This window comes from Pleurodeles waltl, chromosome 10 (genome assembly GCF_031143425.1).
Source record: "Pleurodeles waltl isolate 20211129_DDA chromosome 10, aPleWal1.hap1.20221129, whole genome shotgun sequence".
Taxonomy (NCBI): Eukaryota; Metazoa; Chordata; class Amphibia; order Caudata; family Salamandridae; genus Pleurodeles; species Pleurodeles waltl.
The window spans coordinates 537,224,122-537,242,713 of record NC_090449.1 but is presented as its reverse complement, the minus strand read 5'-3'; the positions used below and the strand labels follow the sequence as shown (position 1 = coordinate 537,242,713).

Here is an 18,592-nt window from a genome sequence, read left to right as displayed (position 1 = left end):
CCCTGGACCTAACATACAGACTCACTAAGCCTTTAGTCATCTTGCCCTGAATGAGGAAGGCGCAGGCCCGGTGTGGACGACAGGCTGCGGTGCCATTCTGGGACGAATAGGCAGAAAAGCAACAAGAATACAAAGATACAGATACAGGGTCATTATAGAAGATGGACCCCAGAACTATACACAAACAGTGCCAGCAATACGGGGCAGGCATGAACTGAGTATCCTTGTTCAGGCTGCACTTCTATGACAGACGTATTGCGTCCAATGAGAAGGAACAGATTATACTACTGTGAAGGTCACCTGCAGAACTGGAATAGTACTGTGCACTGCATAAACCCTAAAGACCCCAAGGAACACTGGTGGAGAGGAGTGAGTGCTGAGTTGGACTGCAGAAACCTATTTCTCAGTGTGTCTGCCAGGGTGGCTTCCTCAAGGTACTGTCACAACATTGGTGCCTTGAGATCTACCCTGAAAGGAATTGGGCAACAGGCGGTCTGGTGCCTGGGGAGGCATCGCTTATGTCCAGGCGAAGGAGTGGAACCGTCTGCTCCTGAGGGTGAAGGGACTTGATCAGCATTTTGCCAAGGGACTGAGTGGTGCGAGCACGATTGGAGGCCCGGGAGGTGCCTCCCCTCGGCAGCTGACCATGGGGAAGGATAGGTCTGATCGCTCAAACCCAACGAATACTATCACACAATACACTACCCTGCAGCAACCCACACAAACAATAACTCAGCAGACTGGTGTGGGAGATGAGGAGACTGACCCACAGGATGAGGTGGAGCACACACAAGCAGAATAATAGGCAGTTATTCAGAGCTGTAGAACTGCCTTCAAGCACATAATAGAGACAGTGTCAATAGATGTCAACTTGTTGCGGGTGGACTTAGGCAAAATGGTGGACAAGGTCACTACAGCGGAAGGTAACATAGCGAACCTGAAAGGGGAAATGGCAACCCTGAAGAAACAAATGGCTCAGTTAACTACCACTGCCGGGGAGCGAGCGGAGGGCAGGGGACACAGAGTTCTGCTCTTGATGCAGTAATATATGAGTGCTGGGTTTTCCAGAGGGACTTGATAGGGAATTCGACAGAATGGTTCCTGGAAACTTGGGTGCAAGAACAACTCAACCCGCCAGGCCTCTCTAACTTTTTTGTGGTTGAGAGGGCACACAGGGCGCTGGTGCCGAGGCCGCCACTAGGGGCATCACAGTGAGCCATCGTAGCCAAAATACTTAACAGGGTCAGGGACTGCATTCCACGGGCGGCTCGAGAGTGCCTGACTCTGTAATATGTTAACAGTAAGATCACCATTTACCTGGACTACACCAAACAAGTGCTGGAACAGCGCAAGTCATATCTGAGTGTCAAGCAAAAACTACGGTTCAGCTACAGTATATACACTCTTGTTCACAGCCAGGCTGAAAGTGCTGGCTCAAGGAAAAGCACATTTTTTGACAGCCCTGAGGAGGTATGGGAATGGCTGGAGGTCTGAGGAGATGCACTTCCGCCATGCACCCCTCGTACTCATAAGCTTACATGGGGCAGTTGGCTGGGGAGGAGCACACCGTCAAAGCCAAACTGGAGATGCTCCAAACATAACCCACCCGGGAGAGTGGAGGGTCACAGTCAGTGAGGATGGCACCCTGCAGCTGTGTACAGAGATCGGGGGAGAAGTAGGATGTGGACATGCAACCAGCATCCAATGATGCTGACCTCGCAGGGCCCCAGCCGTGGGTCAGACTTTATACTGGATACTTTGGTCGCCCCGGAGATGGGAAATAATGAGGAGGCATGAGTGAACAATTGCATATGACTGATGAATACTGCACATAAAAATAAGTGGTGGGGGGTTGGTGTATAACCATAGTATGATGGAACGGAGTGAGCCAGTACTGTGCGGCCGCGGGTTGCATGCTGAGAAGATGTAGCTGCTTGACATGGGATCTTACCTGATATGATGATGGACAAGGGGTGCGAGAGTGGAAGGAGACCACATTCAACAACGATTTGTAGCTCATTGTGACATGACAGGGCTGAACAATGGGCCAGGAGCAGAAACAGTTATTTGAGTTAGCAGGTCACTGTTGGACAGGCTGGGAGGCAGAGCACGTCCTGGCACAGTGTGGGGTTGGCATAAATGGCTGTATAGTTGTACTATGTATGTCCGTGGGTGGGAATGCAAAGGGGAAGTTTGTATTGTGCTGTTTGATAGACTTTCATAGTGGGCAGCAGATAGTGGGTAACAGCATGGCACAGAATTGACGGAAAAACTGTAAGAGATATGCCAAATGATGGGGGTTGAATACAAACTCTTGACTTGTAATGGCCGAGTATTAGGGAGAAGTGTGGCACAATGGTTAGAGCGGCAGACCCAGATGCGGAGATCTGTCCCAGGACCAGGGTTCAATTTTCACCTTGGAGGGTCTTGAGCTCAATTCCCTTGGACCAGATAATTCTCGCCTCGGTGCCTAATCTAATTAATGGGTCCCACTCTGTAACTCTGGGCAATAGCTTGCTTAATCTCCACAATGGCCCTGACAGTGCTTGGATGCCTGGCTTTACCCTGGGGGTTGCCCAGGAGTGGGTGCCTCACAGGGAAAAGCCAGGAGGGGTTCCACAGCAGTATGTGTACAGTGCCTTGAGACCTTAACGGGTGAGTAGTGCACTATACAAGTGCAAAGTTTTACATTTACATACACTAAGAGGTATAGAGAACTCACTTACTTAAAGAGGCATAAAATCTCTACAGCTTGCTTGCAGAAAACACACCTAGATGATGCAGCATCGGGGGAACTAGCTAAGAAATGGCAAGGACAGATATATCATTCATCATATTTGACACATGCTAGGGGCACATTGATCTGAGTGGTGCCAGGTGTTCCCTTCATTCTCACATATTTGGAGGCCAATGCAGTTGGCAGATATGTGCTGCTACAGGGTGAACTCGATAGTTGTGATATAGCCCCTCTGAACTCCTACGTACCTAACAATGATGACTTAACTTTTTTCCACTCACACAGGACCTGCTGATGTGCGAAGCAGATGCACCTGTCTTGTGGCTCAGTCATTTTAATTGTATATTAGAAGTTGACCTGAACAGAGCACCTCCTAGAACAGGCACCAAGCCCCTAATGACCACAAGCTTCGGGAAGTAAATCAAAACATGGGATTGGTGGACATTTGGTGAACCAGACATCTGGACAGGAAGATATACACGTGTTACTTGACTACTCACAATACATATAGTAGGTTGGACAGGATACTGGTGGAGGGGTATACACATCTGGAGGACTTGGAGTTGATGCACATGGTGCTATTCCTTTCAGACCACACCCCTGTTAGATGTGTCCTGCGGTGGGTAAATAGGGAATGTGCAAATCAAGCTTGAAGGATGTCTGTAGACATACTGGAAGACGTAGTTGATAGAGAGTCTCTTTCAGGGGCACTGACTGACTACATGACAGTCAACTCGGGCACAATGTCAAGCATGGCAATGGAGTGGGAGGCCCTAAAAGCGGTGTTGAGGGGCCATTTCATGAGCTTAATGTATGGAGTGCAGAGAAAGCTTCAGAGGGACCTCAGCAGAGAGGAGGAGGCATTGGTTGTGCTGCAGACGGGGGACTAGTCACACCAAGATATGAAACATAGGTAACTTACAGTGAGACACGGTATAGCTTGCATATGGGACCGCCTGGACAAATATACGTTAAAACAATACCAAGAGACACTACACAAAGAGGGGAACAAATCAGGTAGACTAATGGCATGGATACTGCAAAATCCATTTGCCGCAAATGACGCACTTAATATGAGAGGATGGGGTCAGGGTTACTACCAGAGCAGGAATGCTGGGCACCTTTTGGCTGCCCCTTCGACGTGTATACGCAACAGACCCTAACATAGTCCCGGATTGTTATATCCCATTCCTGGAATGGCTAACCCTTCCACAACTGGCAGTTGCAGTGGCAGCAATTGAATCCCTAGCCACCCCTCTAGATTTGGAAGAATTGCGATCAGTGCTCAAATTGCTAGTGCAAGGCAAGGCGCGGGGAGGCTTTCCACCTGAGTTTTACAAGACATTCTCAGCAACACTCATGCAGGGATTCCTGGAGGTGTTCCTGGAGGTACGAGAGCAGGGGGTGTTACCACCAACAAAGTGGGAGGGGGAAATATGCATGTTCCTTAAGCCTGGCAGTGATGAGACTGACCCTTCTTCTTATATACCACTCACTATGATAAATGTGGGCATAAAAGTCCTATGCAAGCTGCTTGCCATTTGGCTGTCGTCCTATATCCCTCGGCTGGTGCACGAGGACCAATGTGGATTCGGGCATGAATCTATGACATCTTGCACATGTCCTGCATGAGGTGGAAGACCGTGGAGAGGAGCTGGCTCTGGTCTCTATAGACGTGGAGAAAGCCTTCAACATGGTAAACTGGGGATAATTACTTGTAGTGTTGAAGGAGAAGGGGTTCGGCCCGCATTTCCGAGATTGGGTGTGCCTGTTATATACAGAACCTACAGGTAGGGTACGTGTGGGACAGAGACGGTCGGAGCTGTGGGGGGTGGGCAGGGTCTCCCAGCAGGATTATCCACTGTCGCCCCTCCTTTTTGCACTGGCTATCAAGCCCTGGGCCATCTGGGCATGCCGTGACATGGGGAGTAGAGGTATAAAGCTGGGTGACGTTCATCGTATCATCTCACTCTATGCTGACGATGTGCTGTTCTACGTATCATCCCCACGTGGTGCACTGCCAAGGCTGCTTCGACTCCTGGAGGCATTTGGGGGCACATCAGGTCTCAGTTAAAACAGACATGTCACTCATCTTTATGCTGGCAGCGTTGGCTATCACACCGCTGGATCATCTCCCGGAGCTGGTGTTGTGCTGAGTGACGACCAACTGCAGATATTTGGGGAGGCAGGTGGCGCACACCGAAGCACAGCAATTGTGTCTCAACATGGGCAGAGTGGTTGACTCCCTGAGAAAGTCGGTAGCATCTTGGAACATGCTGTCGCTCTTGCTCATGGGTAAATTGGCGGTATCCAAGATGGTTCTTCTGCCGAGGTGTCTGTATACATTACAGAGCTCATTTTGCCCTATACCACAGAGGGTATTTGGACTCAGTACTCATGTCATTGTTGTGGGCGGTATGTTGCAGTAGGGTGGCTCTGGATACCCAGATGGGAGATTAGAGGTGCCGAAACTTGACCTCTACTATTATGCTGCACACCTGCAGCATGTGGCTCGGTGCGTCACAAAGGATGACAATTAGGAAAAGCGACTGGTTGCAGGTTTGTTGACAGCAGGACACCCGCCAGTGACATTAATGGAGGGGGTTGGAGCACAGGGAAGGATCCCATATGTAGTTCGCCACTCTTCAAGTGTCTGGCAGCGGTATGTGGAAGTTGTTTTGCAGAGAGCTCCCTTTCATCGAGAACTAGCCCTTTGGATACTAGCACCGATACATCAAATGACAACCAATGTGTCATTTCAGGACTGGAGGGAAAGGGGATGTACACAGTTGGGAGACATATACACAGGTGAATACTTTATTAAGTTTGAACAAGTATGTGACAAGTTTGGACTAGGCCTGGGACATTTTCTCCATCACGTAGGACTGGTGGAAATGGGCAAACAAATCTGACCCACGTACCCCGCTACACCATAGACATCGCAAATGCTGGACGTCCTACTAATGTGCAGAGGGGGTCAACATTTGATTTTAGAACTATATAAAGTGATGAGGCAGGATGCGTTTGGACCACTGGGCAGGGTATGAGCTGCCGGGGGTTAGAGCTGGGATCCCCATTAGAGGATAGCGAATGGTCCATAATATGCGGACGTACACTCACTGTCTCGTGCAATGCCCGATTTAGGTTAACACTTTATAATTTTCTGCATAGAACATATCTGAACCTCAGGGGACTTCATCGCATCTCTCCAACAAGACCTGATACGTGTCCCCGTTGGAGGTGGGAGGGGCAGGCTTCATGCATCTGGCATGGGATTGCCGGTTGGTACATGACTTCTGGATACAGGTAGCAGCAGACCTCCGGAGGACCACAAACACCACTATAGAACACACACTGCTGCAGTGCCTATTGGGGCATGTCAAAAGACCAAAAGGTCACAAAATGAGCTACAACTGGCATTGGTGTTGGCAAGGCGCAGAGTGGCCATTACTTGGATAGGGCAGCATGTGCCGGTGATCGCAAATTGGTGCAGGGAGGTGGAGAAATGGGCATTAGCTGAGGAGACTCACATGAAGAAAAATAGGTGGGATTAAAGATTGGGAGATGACGTGGTGGACTGGGGGGCAATGTGGGCCTCCTTCTTGAGACCATGTGCAAGCGCGGAGCCTTCAGAGAGTGATCATGATTCTGCATGACCAGAGAGTGTGACACAATAAAGAGGGAATAGGTCTGCGCCCCTGATGTAAGTGGGATGCCCCGGATATAAGTGTAATATGGAGTTTTCCTCTGATGTATGGAGTCAACTGATTATATTCCTGAAGTATAATGCATTGTTAAAGAGACTAAAAACATGGTATGTGACAAATATGTATGCCACTGCCAATGCCACTGCTTGTTGTATTTTGAAAATTAAAAATAAAAGGTTTAAAAAAATAAGAGAGCATCAGATTTGCATTTTCTCTTTTGTTGCACCAATACTCAATCTCCTTCATTGAAAACAATGTTCAAGGCACATTGGCACTCCTTGGCATATACTTTCATCTTTTGTTTATTATACAAGTCTGTTCGATGAAGTTCACCACCTGTTGTAGATCTTCTGTTGGTCCATTGTGGTAACTTTGATGTCATGGCTCTCACGAATATCAGGGTGGTGGGACTTTCACCTGTCGTTGAATTAGGAGTCGACCAATACGATCGAAGAGTAGCATAGAGAGATGACTTCAGATCAAGCTTCTCCAATTTAGCATGGTGGACATTCTTTTTGAGTGTGCTCATAAAGCGTTCAACAACGCCATTTGCTTGTGGCCAAAGAGGTGTGTTTTTCTGATGCTTCACATTGAGATGATCAGACCTTCAGTTCTCTTTCGACTCTCTCGTCAAGATGGGGAAACCAAACTCGGTCTAGTAAGGCTTGTTAAGTGGCAACAATTCCTTGATATCCTTCATGGATCACCTCAATTGCTGACTTTCACAGACTCTCTGCTATGACAATTCTCGAACCTCATAAGACAATACCTTCTTGAATAATGGACAGCTCATCTCACATTTTTGAAATTCTGATATTCACTGTCACATGTGAGAGGTTAAGTGTTCTGTTTCTGGGAATGATGTGAAATAATGTATCTTAGCATCAAAATGTCGCTATCTTTACTCATTGCAGTAATAATTTGTTCCAAAGAAATAGCACCAGGAGTACTGGACTTTACAATGAAGTTAATGTAGGCTTCAACAGCTTTGGAAGAACATGGTGTTGAAGTTAATGTAGGCTTCAACACCATGACACTGTACTAGCACTCATGAAAAGTAGTCAGCAGTGCTTTGAACTTTCTCTGGTTGGTGCTCGATAGTGAAATTAAATTCCTGTAGTCACAAACTACAACATTCAATTCTAGGAGGCATCTTGGCTTTTGGTTTGTCAAAGATGGTAAGTAAGGGTTGATGGTCGGTTACAAGAGTAAAAGGTTTTCCATATAAGAACATGTAGAAATGTTCATAAGCCCACACCACTGCTAAACCAATAAGCTCGAAGAGTAGCATAGAGAGATGACTTCAGATCAAGCTTCTCCAATTTAGCATGGTGGACATTCTTTTTGAGTGTGCTCATAAAGCGTTCAACAACTCCATTTGCTTGTGGCCAAAGAGGTGTGTTTTTCTGATGCTTCAGATTGAGATGATCAGACCTTCAGTTCTCTTTCGACTCTCTCGTCAAGATGGGGAAACCAAACTCGGTCTAGTAAGGCATGTTAAGTGGCAACAATTCCTTGATATCCTTCATGGATCACCTCAATTGCTGACTTTCACAGACTCTCTGCTATGACAGTTCTCGAACCTCATAAGACAATACCTTCTTGAATAATGGACAGCTCATCTCACATTTTTGAAATTCTGATATTCACTGTCATATGTGAGAGGTTAAGTGTTCTGTTTCCGGGAATGATGTGAAATAATGTATCTTAGCATCAAAATGTCACTATATTTACTCATTGCAGTAATAATTTGTTCCAAAGAAATAGCACCAGGAGTACTGGACTTTACAATGAAGTTAATGTAGGCTTCAACAGCTTTGGAAGAACATGGTGTTGAAGTTAATTTAGGCTTCAACACCATGACACTGTACTAGCACTCATGAAAAGTAGTCAGCAGTGCTTTGAACTTTCTCTGGTTGGTGCTCGATAGTGAAATTAAATTCCTGTAGTCACAAACTACAACATTCAATTCTAGGAGGCATCTTGGCTTTTGGTTTGTCAAAGATGGTAAGCAAGGGATGATGGTCGGTTACAAGAGTAAAAGGTTTTCCATATAAGAACATGTAGAAATGTTCATAAGCCCACACCACTGCTAAACTTTCTTTCTCAGGTTGTAAAAAGGCACATTCAATTTGTGACAAACTTCTCTTTGCATTTGCCACAACATGCCTTCAAGCATTTAGGTGTCCATTGTGTTGGGCAAGGATCGCACACCAACCCAACCAGGCTTGCATCAATAGGATAGCTTTGGATCAAAGTAGGCCATTTCAGTGGCATTCTCAACTGCATGCTTGATTTTCTTAAAACTTTGTACATAATTTTGTGACCAATAAAATGAAGCATTTCTTTTAGTTAATTCTTTTAAGGGAGCACTTGCTGTGGCAAAGTCATGTATGTATCTGGAACAGTAACTGGCCATGCCAAGGGATGAACGTAACGTAGTAACATCTTGTGGGGGTTGGTGGCGAACAAAGCTTGTACTTTAGCTTAATTTGGTGTCATACCCTCATCAGAAAAGATATGGCCAGTCCGACATAAGCATGTTTTTTAAGGTAAACATCGACATGGCACATCCGTCTTACTCACTGTCACATGACAATGAAACTGAAGAACTCTTGGACGAAGATTTAAATGAAGATCAACTTTGTTTAGTGCTGATTTGCCTCAGCTGATGTTGCTTCTTGGTCTTGTGAGTGCTTAGTACATTGCTGCTGGAGCTTTTGGGCATCCATTTTTTTTCTGTTTGTAATGCAATTAGCATTTCTTTCCACTGAAAGTGGTTACATAATGGTTCTGCTTCCAACATCCTTTGCATTCTTCTCTAATGGCAGGACATTGAACTTCATGTGGAAACAAAAATCCACATCTAAAACACAGTTTCTTTTTCTTTAGAGACATTACTTTGTGGCCTTCAAATTTGTGTTTCTGCTAACTTTTCATGTTCATGACTGACTTATTCTGGGCACCTCCGGCCTCCATGTCAGCAGATTGTTGATCAGCACGTTCCCCAGCTTTGGCAGCCATAAGAACTCCCTCCAGGCTTAGGGTTTCTCTCAACATTCATCATCTGAATGAATCTAACAGACATCTGTAAATAATAATTAGGAGATGTATGGCTTCTTCTTCCTTAAATTTATTAAACTTACAGTGTTTAACAAGCATATCAAGTTTCTCAAGAAATTCTTTGATTGTTTCACCACCTTTCTGTTGTTGCTGACTGAAAATATATCTTTTGTAATAGACATAGACAATGGATTGAACTTGAGATTTAATGCTTCTTTGATTTGATGCTGTTTGACTTCTTCAGTTTGCAGCAGTTTCTCTATTACATCTTTTACTCCTTCACCAGCAAGATTTTTGAGGTATTTGGCAATCTTTTTGTTGCCTGTTTCTTCCAGTGCCTCAACAAAATCATCAACCGTTTCTATCCAGGCAGTCCATCTGTCTCCGATATTTCGCTTTATGGTGCTATCGTAGGAAGGCAGTGGTTTCAGGAATGCTGCAGCATCATAACCTATGGAATTTACACTGTCAAAAGTGGCGCTTGCTCCGGCAGTGTCTGCTGTCTGCTTGTACTGGTACCTCGTCAAGCACTAGCCGTGTGCTACCACCCCTCTGTTGTCGCACCCGCTCTCTGTCTGTGAGGCGCTGTCTTCTTCAATAGTGGTAAGTAGCAGCTTTGTTCCCTGCACGGGTTGTTTAACCTTCCCACCTCTATGCATTGTACTTGTTTTCTTCTGCCTTTAGCGTTTCTCTGTACCTGATTGTCACTGCCTTTAGTGTTGTCGTATTGTATGATTTATAGCTGTGTCGCGCAGTGGCATAATACCTCTTTCGTGGCCTTACTAGCAAGTTTCTGGCCAATTATACGTAAACTTCTCAATGAGACTTTCATTATCTTCAAAAGCGTCACACTGGCTAGAATGGCTCTCTGATTACCTATGCCAGACGTTGATTGAGGTACGTGTGGCATGCACAAGCAGGTTTGCTGGACCAGGGCAAACTCTCTGGAAAAGCACTGCTGATCTTCAGGTTATGTCTGCCGTATCTCATCGCCAGTTGTGGCATCCTGCCCAGCCGGGGTACTCGTCAGTGACTATGTCACACACAGAGCTTGGTCTTACATGTCTTTATTGCTCTGTGTGTAACCACAAACTCAGCATTCTAAACATGAAATCTATTCACCACCCCCCAAAAACTTACGGCACAGTTCTACAGAGTCCATCGGGAACCAAAAAGGACCCCATCATCGCTAGCTCACAAGACACTACAATCTGTTCCTTAATGCTTTAAAGGTGCAGGTAGTGTCAAGTACTGACTATCTGCCCTTCTTTGTTTTTAAGGGATGGCACTTCCCAGCATAGGTGGAAGAGCACTTCCTCTCCTAATTAGTAAACAGGTACTCTGGGATAGTGAGTACTGGCTCTTCTGTATTTCCATTTCAAGCAGCGTTGTTACTTAGTTACGGTCAGTCCGTGACTCCTGTGCATTGTTTCATCCTCCAGAGACTGGCTTCCCTGTGATGGATTAGGGCTGGCTGTTCCAGTCTTCAGTCGGTGATCTCCAGAGTCCTGTACTGCTGATTCTACCCTTGATATTTTCTACTCTGGCCTGTCGGGGGTCTCAGAGGCTGGCTGCTCCACTCACAGAATCAGTCAGTGCTGTGAGGAGCACCATCCTTTCTGGCTCACCCTCACTCCCCTATGACATGGGCAAGTGTTCTCGTGGCTGGCTGCTCAAGATCCTTAGTCACTGTGCTTAATTTGAGCCTGTGGTTCCAGTGCGCAGCACTGCCACTTAATTGTCAGCACTAGCTCTAGTGACAGTCCACCACTGTCTGTCAAATTTGGAGATGAGCACAAGAGTGTTTAATACATCTATACACATTATAAAATTAACAATACATGCCACTCACAACAATAATATAGCTTTGAGGGCCTGGAATCATCTGAATGTTCACACTTGTACCAGTGTTATGGTCAGCAGTTTTGTTAGTACTGTCATTGGCAGCGTTGGCAGGGGCAATAAGTGGTGCAGTATGCAGAGGACTCCCTTGAAAGGCCCTGGCACCTACTTCTTTTTACAAATTAAGAACTGCTCAGCAAGTCTGTCAGTAAGTTCTGTCCTGACCCTTTTTTTTAGCTATCCTCCTTCCCCTCTACTGTGACCGTCTCCTCTGTCAGGCTCTGCTGTACCAGGACCTCACCCAAAGTGCTGGGGTCTGCTGCGCAGAGCCCGTGCTCTGGAAATCTTGTCTCACCCACTCGCTCCTCTCTGATGTGGTTGCATGACACATACTGTTGCAACACTTTTTTGTCCTCTTGTATGAACTATGTCAAACTAGGTCAAAAAAACACATGTGAACAATACAGTCCAGTTTTCAGGAGTTTGACTTGACTTACACTAATCACACAGAGGGGGGATATACCACTATTAGACGGTGAAAACAATCAAATAGTTTTTTTATATTAATTATACATACTGCCTTACGTGATACACATTTCCATTCTTCCCATAACTCATTTTCCTGTAATGTGCTTCTGAAGTGTTTTTCTCTGTATGTAAAATAGATTTTTTACCTAAACGTTTGGGAACCTGTCTTTCATTTGTGACCAGTGCAGCTTGCGAGGGTGACTTGTATGAAGAAACATCTCAGTGTTGTGCAGCGCACTTCTTTACCCCTGCATTTCTCCTACCATTATTTTGTGTGTTTAACTCACGGTCAATGATTCCTGCATAGAGCTGACTATCAGCTGAATTGCTTCTCGATTCACCTGAGGATTCAGGGCATGGATAGAAGTGAAGATGTCCGAATGGTGGCACGAATTGCAGTCGCCTCGTTCCCTGCACTGTCCGTAACTGAGCAACAAAGACCCTCAGAAAGCAGAGCTTCAACTCTGAATCCCTCTAATTTATGTGTGACTTCCGTGGAGTGGTGATTCTAGTACGTGGGTGCTTGAGGATAGGGTGAGTAAGAGGTTAGTGGCTGGAATTTTATGGGCATGATGGACAGGAAACCGAGATAATTCCTGGCAAAAATGATCAGAACAACCTCACATTGCATGACTACAACGGGGACATGGGGACCTGGTTGGTCAGCAGCGCATCTTCTGCTGAGAGTAGCTTCCTGAGTTTGCAGCCTACCAGTAATAAGTGAGAGTGCAAGAATGGCCAATGTAGCCCTGTCTGTGGGCTTGTGTGAATGGGGAGCCCCAGTGCTTTATTTGTGAAAGTATATGTCCTGGTTCGGAAAGTTTTGTTCAGAAGCCTGCGGCCAGCACTATCGAAGGTTGGTGTGCCAAATACCAATGATGCAAAGTCTTGATTCCGCCTCATGCCACTTTACCCATCACCAGTGTCTGCCTTTCCATCTCACTCTTTTAGGTGCTTTTTCATCTCAGCTTTTTACCTTTGCCCAAGTTTTTCCATCTTTCTTATCCTCCTTCATTCTCCCTATTGTGCTTTTCTCCCTCTTGCCTGATCAACGTTTGTTGACAAAAAATGACTGCTAGTACCCACAAATGAGTGCCTGTGGACCCCTTTTGCAACCCTGGCTCAAATTAAGCACTGGCACCCATCTTCAAACAGTAATGCGCCAGTGCATCTCATTACACCACTGTGCCAAAATGACCAGTACATGTGAGTAACATACACTAAGGTGGGTGAAGAAATCATTTCTGGGCACCTTTGTGATAAAAATAAAAAAAACATCTGATCTGGGGCGTTCTCGTTCTAGCCACTGCCTATAAAGGTGGGGCATGTAGTACGCAGAGTCCGTTTTCCCTCCTCGATCTGCCTTCACCAAATCGAATAGGTGTTGATGGCAAAGTGTGTGGAGCTCTGTGCGATTAGTGCAGTCCCTGCTACCTGCAACTATGAGTGAGGAACACACTAGGTAAGTACTCAGTAATGACTGCCAAGCGAAAGCCACGGTGTCCTCTTGTGCCATGCCTTCTCTCTGCCTCTTGTGGACCGGTTGACTTCCTCCTCAATTGTATTCTCCTCTCTTTTCCCACTTCGCTGCACAATCCTGCCTATTTGCTACGACTCTCACGATGGGTGTCCGCCTTAATCTCACGTTGCATACTATCCGTATTTTTCACCCATGCAGGATTTTTTCAACCTACTCCATCTTTGCAGTGCTCTGCTTCCAAACTGATGTGCAGAATTCTGCTCTCCTCACCCTTTCACTGTGCAATGTCAGTTACCTACCAACTGTGTGATTGGAGTCTCTCTTTTCTTTCTCATTCCAGCTGCTTGATCTATGTCGACCACTTCTACATCCTACTTTCGTCTTTCTCTCTCCTGTGATGAGTTTGTGCCACTCTTGTTTACCCTGCAGCTTATTCCCGGCCAAGCCTTCTCACCATCTGTAATCTCCCACAAGTACACGGTTGAAACCATCTGCCCCATCTCTACTCACCTCTCTCGCACTCATCCACCTTATAGCTCTCAAGTTTACCAGTTTCATCTGTGAGAACTCCAACTAGTCTAGACGTTTCTGTTCGCATCAAGTACTCGTCGTCGTGATTTTATAATGGAAGAAACGGGGCTTTAAGGGCCGGAAGTCGAAGAAAAAACCTGAGGAAACGAATGAGCTGCTCAAACATGGAGTGAATAAACCTGAGGGCTCTGCCGTGTACATTCTTCCTCTTATTCAGCCCCCTACCACTACTTGTAATTTCCTGACCACCCCCCTTAAATTGTGCACTCTTTTCCATATCTCACTCACTTTACTGCCTCCCTTGTAGTCCTGTTAATTATATTATTTATTTCTGCGGTGCAAAGCTCCTCTTCCCACAAACGTGTCCCTTTTCTTACTCGCCTGTTTTGCCCCCAATCGTGTACATGGATTAATCCCATGATCTACTTCCCCGCCTAGACACTCTCCTCTACATGAGCCATGTCCACAGTACGCTCTGTGTACCAAACCAAGCTCATCTCTTACCGTAGCAACTGCTATCAATCCACCCACTCATGCAAACATTTACCCATTCATCCACTCGTCAATTAACAGCCCTTATGCTGTCATTCGCCGATCCACTCATGAGCGTTCATCCAATTATTCATTTACCCATTGACCCAGTCTAATATTCACACAGACACGCACAAAAGTCTAACAATGAAGAAGCAATTTTGACATGTAAGCCAGAGCTTGAAATGTTGCCAGTGCGCAGCCACCATTCCCAATAACATTTCACATCTTCCCTTTACTGTCCCATGTGATTACTCTATACTTATTCATAACACTTGAGCACGAAATCGCAAGACCACAAATGTATGAAACTTACTGAAAATAAATCATGCAAAGGAAAAGGAAGTACTTATTACTAATCTAATACTTATTTACATATGACCTTGGGTTCCGGAGTATCGCGCTACTTGCCACAAAGCGCTTCAATGCCTCGTCAGGAGGAGTAAACACTATATTAATACAATTTACAATTAATCTGTTGTTTTACCTGCTCTTTCTCACCATGTCTGGTTTTGTCTACCTTTAGTGTGATTGAATCTGAATCGAGCACTGCTGATTGTCCAGCTGCGACACACCATCAATTAGCCAATGAGGATGCAGCAATCGTTTCATTTTTAGTAGCAATGGGAGGTGGCTGAGCATATAAAGCTTGACAGTTGCAATGACGTACGAACACAAGACTAAGGACTAACCGAAGCTTGGAAACGCTGTTGTTCATATAAATTCTATTGAGACCAGTGCTTTAAATGGGCCGGTACTCTCCGGTACTGAGTACCGGCACTTTTTTATTTTGAGAGGGAGAGTACCGGCGTATTTCAAGTAAAACGTAATACTTTTAACTGGAGAGTACCGGTACTTCTCAGAAACAAGCATGTACTCTGGCACAGAGTACCTGCACTTTAATTTTTCAATTTCAAGCACTGATTGAGACCAATTGCTTCAAGTCCTATTATCATGGAACAGCAAGTTGACGTTCCAGTGCTAAACTCAACAGTTTCCGAAGATAGGCCGCTTAGTCCCCATGGATATGAAGTCAATGAAAAGTTATTGATGTTTATTGAAAGTGACACTTAAGCGGTACTGCCCTACTGGTGACTGTCAGTATGTCATGGTATGTAAACGAACTGAGGCTGAGTGTAGGAGGCTGGACTGGCTTGTAGTGAGTACCAAGGGGTACTTGCACCTTGCACCAGGCCCAGTTATCCCTTATTAGTGTATAGGGTGTCTAGCAGCTTAGGCTGATAGATAATGGTAGCTTAGCAGAGCAGCTTAGGCTGAACTAGGAGACGTGTGAAACTACTACAGTACCACTTAGTGTCATATGCACAATATCATAAGAAAACACAATACACAGTTATACTAAAAATAAAGGTACTTTATTTTTATGACAATATGCCAAAGTATCTTAGAGTGTACCCTCAGTGAGAGGATAGGAAATATACACAAGATATATATACACAATAGCAAAAATATGCAGTATAGTCTTAGAAAACAGTGCAAACAATGTATAGTTACAATAGGATGCAATGGGGAAACATAGGGATAGGGGCAACACAAACCATATACTCCAGAAGTGGAATGCGAACCACGAATGGACCCCAAACCTATGTGACCTTGTAGAGGGTCGCTGGGACTATTAGAAAATAGTGAGAGTTAGCAAAATAACCCTCCCCAAGACCCTGAAAAGTGAGTGCAAAGTGCACCAAAGTTCCCCTAAGGACAAAATAGTCGTGTTAGAGGGAAAATGCAAGGAAAACACAAATCAGCAATGCAACAACGATGGATTCCTGACTGAGGGTACCTGTGGAACAAGGGGACCAAGTCCAAAAGTCACAAGCAGCTCGGAGATGGGCAGATGCCCAAGAAATGCCAGCGGTTGGTGCAAAGAAGCTCTTACTAGGCTGAAGAACTGTGAATACTGCAGGAACGACAAGGGCTAGAGACTTCCCCTTTGGAGGATGGATCCCCCACGCCTTGGAGAGTCGTGCAGAAGTGTTTTCCCGCCGGATGGACGCCAACAAGCCTTGCTACACGCAAATCGTGTGTTTGGCGTTTTTGGACGCTGCTGGGGCCCAGGAGGGACCAGGAGGTGGCAAATTGGACCTGCAGAGAGAGGGGACGTCGAGCAAGACAAAGAGCCCTGACTGAAGCAGGTAGCACCCGGAGAAGTGCCAGAAACAGGCACTACGAGGATGCGTGAAACGGTGCTCGCAGAAGTTGCACAAAGGAGTCCCATGTCGCCGGAGACCAACTTAGAAAGTCGTGCAATGCAGGTTAGAGTGCCGTGGACCCAGGCTTGGCTGTGCACGAAGGATTTCCGCCGGAAGTGCACAGGGGCCGGAGTAGCTGCAAAGTCGCGGTTCCCAGCAATGCAGCCCAGCGAGGTGAGGCAAGGACTTACCTCCACCAAACTTGGGCTGAAGAGTCACTGGACTGTGGGGGTCACTTGTACAGCGTCGCTGGATTCGAGGGACCTCGCTCGTCGTGCTGAGAGGAGACCCAAGGGACCGGTAATGCAGCTTTTTGGTGCCTGCGGTTGCAGGGGGAAGATTCCGTCGACCCACGGGAGATTTCTTCAGAGCTTCTGGTGCAGAGAGGAGGCAGACTACCCCCACAGCATGCACAAGCAGGAAAACAGTCGAGAAGGCGGCAGGATCAGCGTTACAGAGTTGCAGTAGTCGTCTTTGCTACTATGTTGCAGGTTTGCAGGCTTCCAGCGCGGTCAGCGGTCGTTTCCTTATCAGAAGGTGAAGAGAGAGATGCAGAGGAACTCGGCTGAGCTCATGCATTCGTTATCTAAAGTTTCCCCAGAGACAGAGACCCTAAATAGCCAGAAAAGAGGGTTTGGCTACCTAGGAGAGAGGAAAGGCTACTAACACCTGAAGGAGCCTATCAGCAGGAGTCTCTGACGTCACCTGGTGGCACTGGCCACTCAGAGCAGTCCAGTGTGCCAGCAGCACCTCTGTTTCCAAGATGGCAGAGGTCTGGAGCACACTGGAGGAGCTCTGGACACCTCCCAGGGGAGGTGCAGGTCAGGGGAGTGGTCACTCCCCTTTCCTTTGTCCAGTTTCGCGCCAGAGCAGGGGCTAAGGGGTCCCTGAACCGGTGTAGACTGGCTTATGCAGAATTGGGCACATCTGTGCCCAACAAAGCATTTCCAGAGGCTGGGGGAGGCTACTCCTCCCCTGCCTTCACACCATTTTCCAAAGGGAGAGGGTGTCACACCCTCTCTCAGAGGAAGTTCTTTGTTCTGCCATCCTGGGCCAGGCCTGGCTGGACCCCAGGAGGGCAGCTGCCTGTCTGAGGGGTTGGCAGCAGCAGCAGCTGCAGTGAAACCCCAGGAAGGGCAGTCTGGCAGTACCAGGGTCTGTGCTACAGACCACTGGGATCATGGAATTGTACCAACAATGCCAGGATGGCATAGAGGGGGCAATTCCATGATCATAGACATGTTACATGGCCATATTCGGAGTTACCATGGTGAAGCTACATATAGGTAGTGACCTATATGTAGTGCACGCGTGTAATGGTGTCCCCGCACTCACAAAGTTCAGGGAATTGGCTCTGAACAATGTGGGGGCACCTTGGCTAGTGCCAGGGTGCCCTCACACTAAGTAACTTTGCACCCAACCTTTACCAGGTAAAGGTTAGACATATAGGTGACTTATAAGTTACTTAAGTGCAGTGGCAGGCCTGTGTAAGAATTGTCAGAGCTCCCTCTGGGTGGCAAAAGAAATGCTGCAGCCCATAGGGATTTCCTGGAACCCCAATACCCTGGGTACCTCAGTACCATATACTAGGGAATTATAAGGGTGTTCCAGTAAGCCAATGTAAATTGGTAAAAATGGTCACTAGCCTGTTAGTGACAATTTAAAAGTAATGAGAGAGCATAACCACTGAGGTTCTGGTTAGCAGAGCCTCAGTGAGACAGTTAGGCACCACACAGGGAACATATACATGCACACCTATGAGCACTGGGGCCCTGTGTGACAGGGTCCCAGTGACACATACATATAGGCCACAAACCTATGAGCAGTGGGGTCCTGACTAGCAGGATCCCAGTGACACATAACAACTATACTGAAAACATGGTGTTTTCACTATGAGCACTGAGGCCTGGCTATCAGGATCCCAGTGAGACAGTGAAAACAGTGACAAACACCCTGACATACA

At 46.5% G+C, this 18,592-nt stretch overlaps 1 protein-coding gene across 9 annotated transcripts in view; it reads right to left on the bottom strand.

Annotated features, from left to right (window-relative positions):
• ALS2CL (ALS2 C-terminal like) overlaps positions 1-18,592 on the bottom strand; it is a 544,978-nt gene that overhangs the window by 429,033 nt on the left and 97,353 nt on the right. The window lies entirely within an intron of this gene.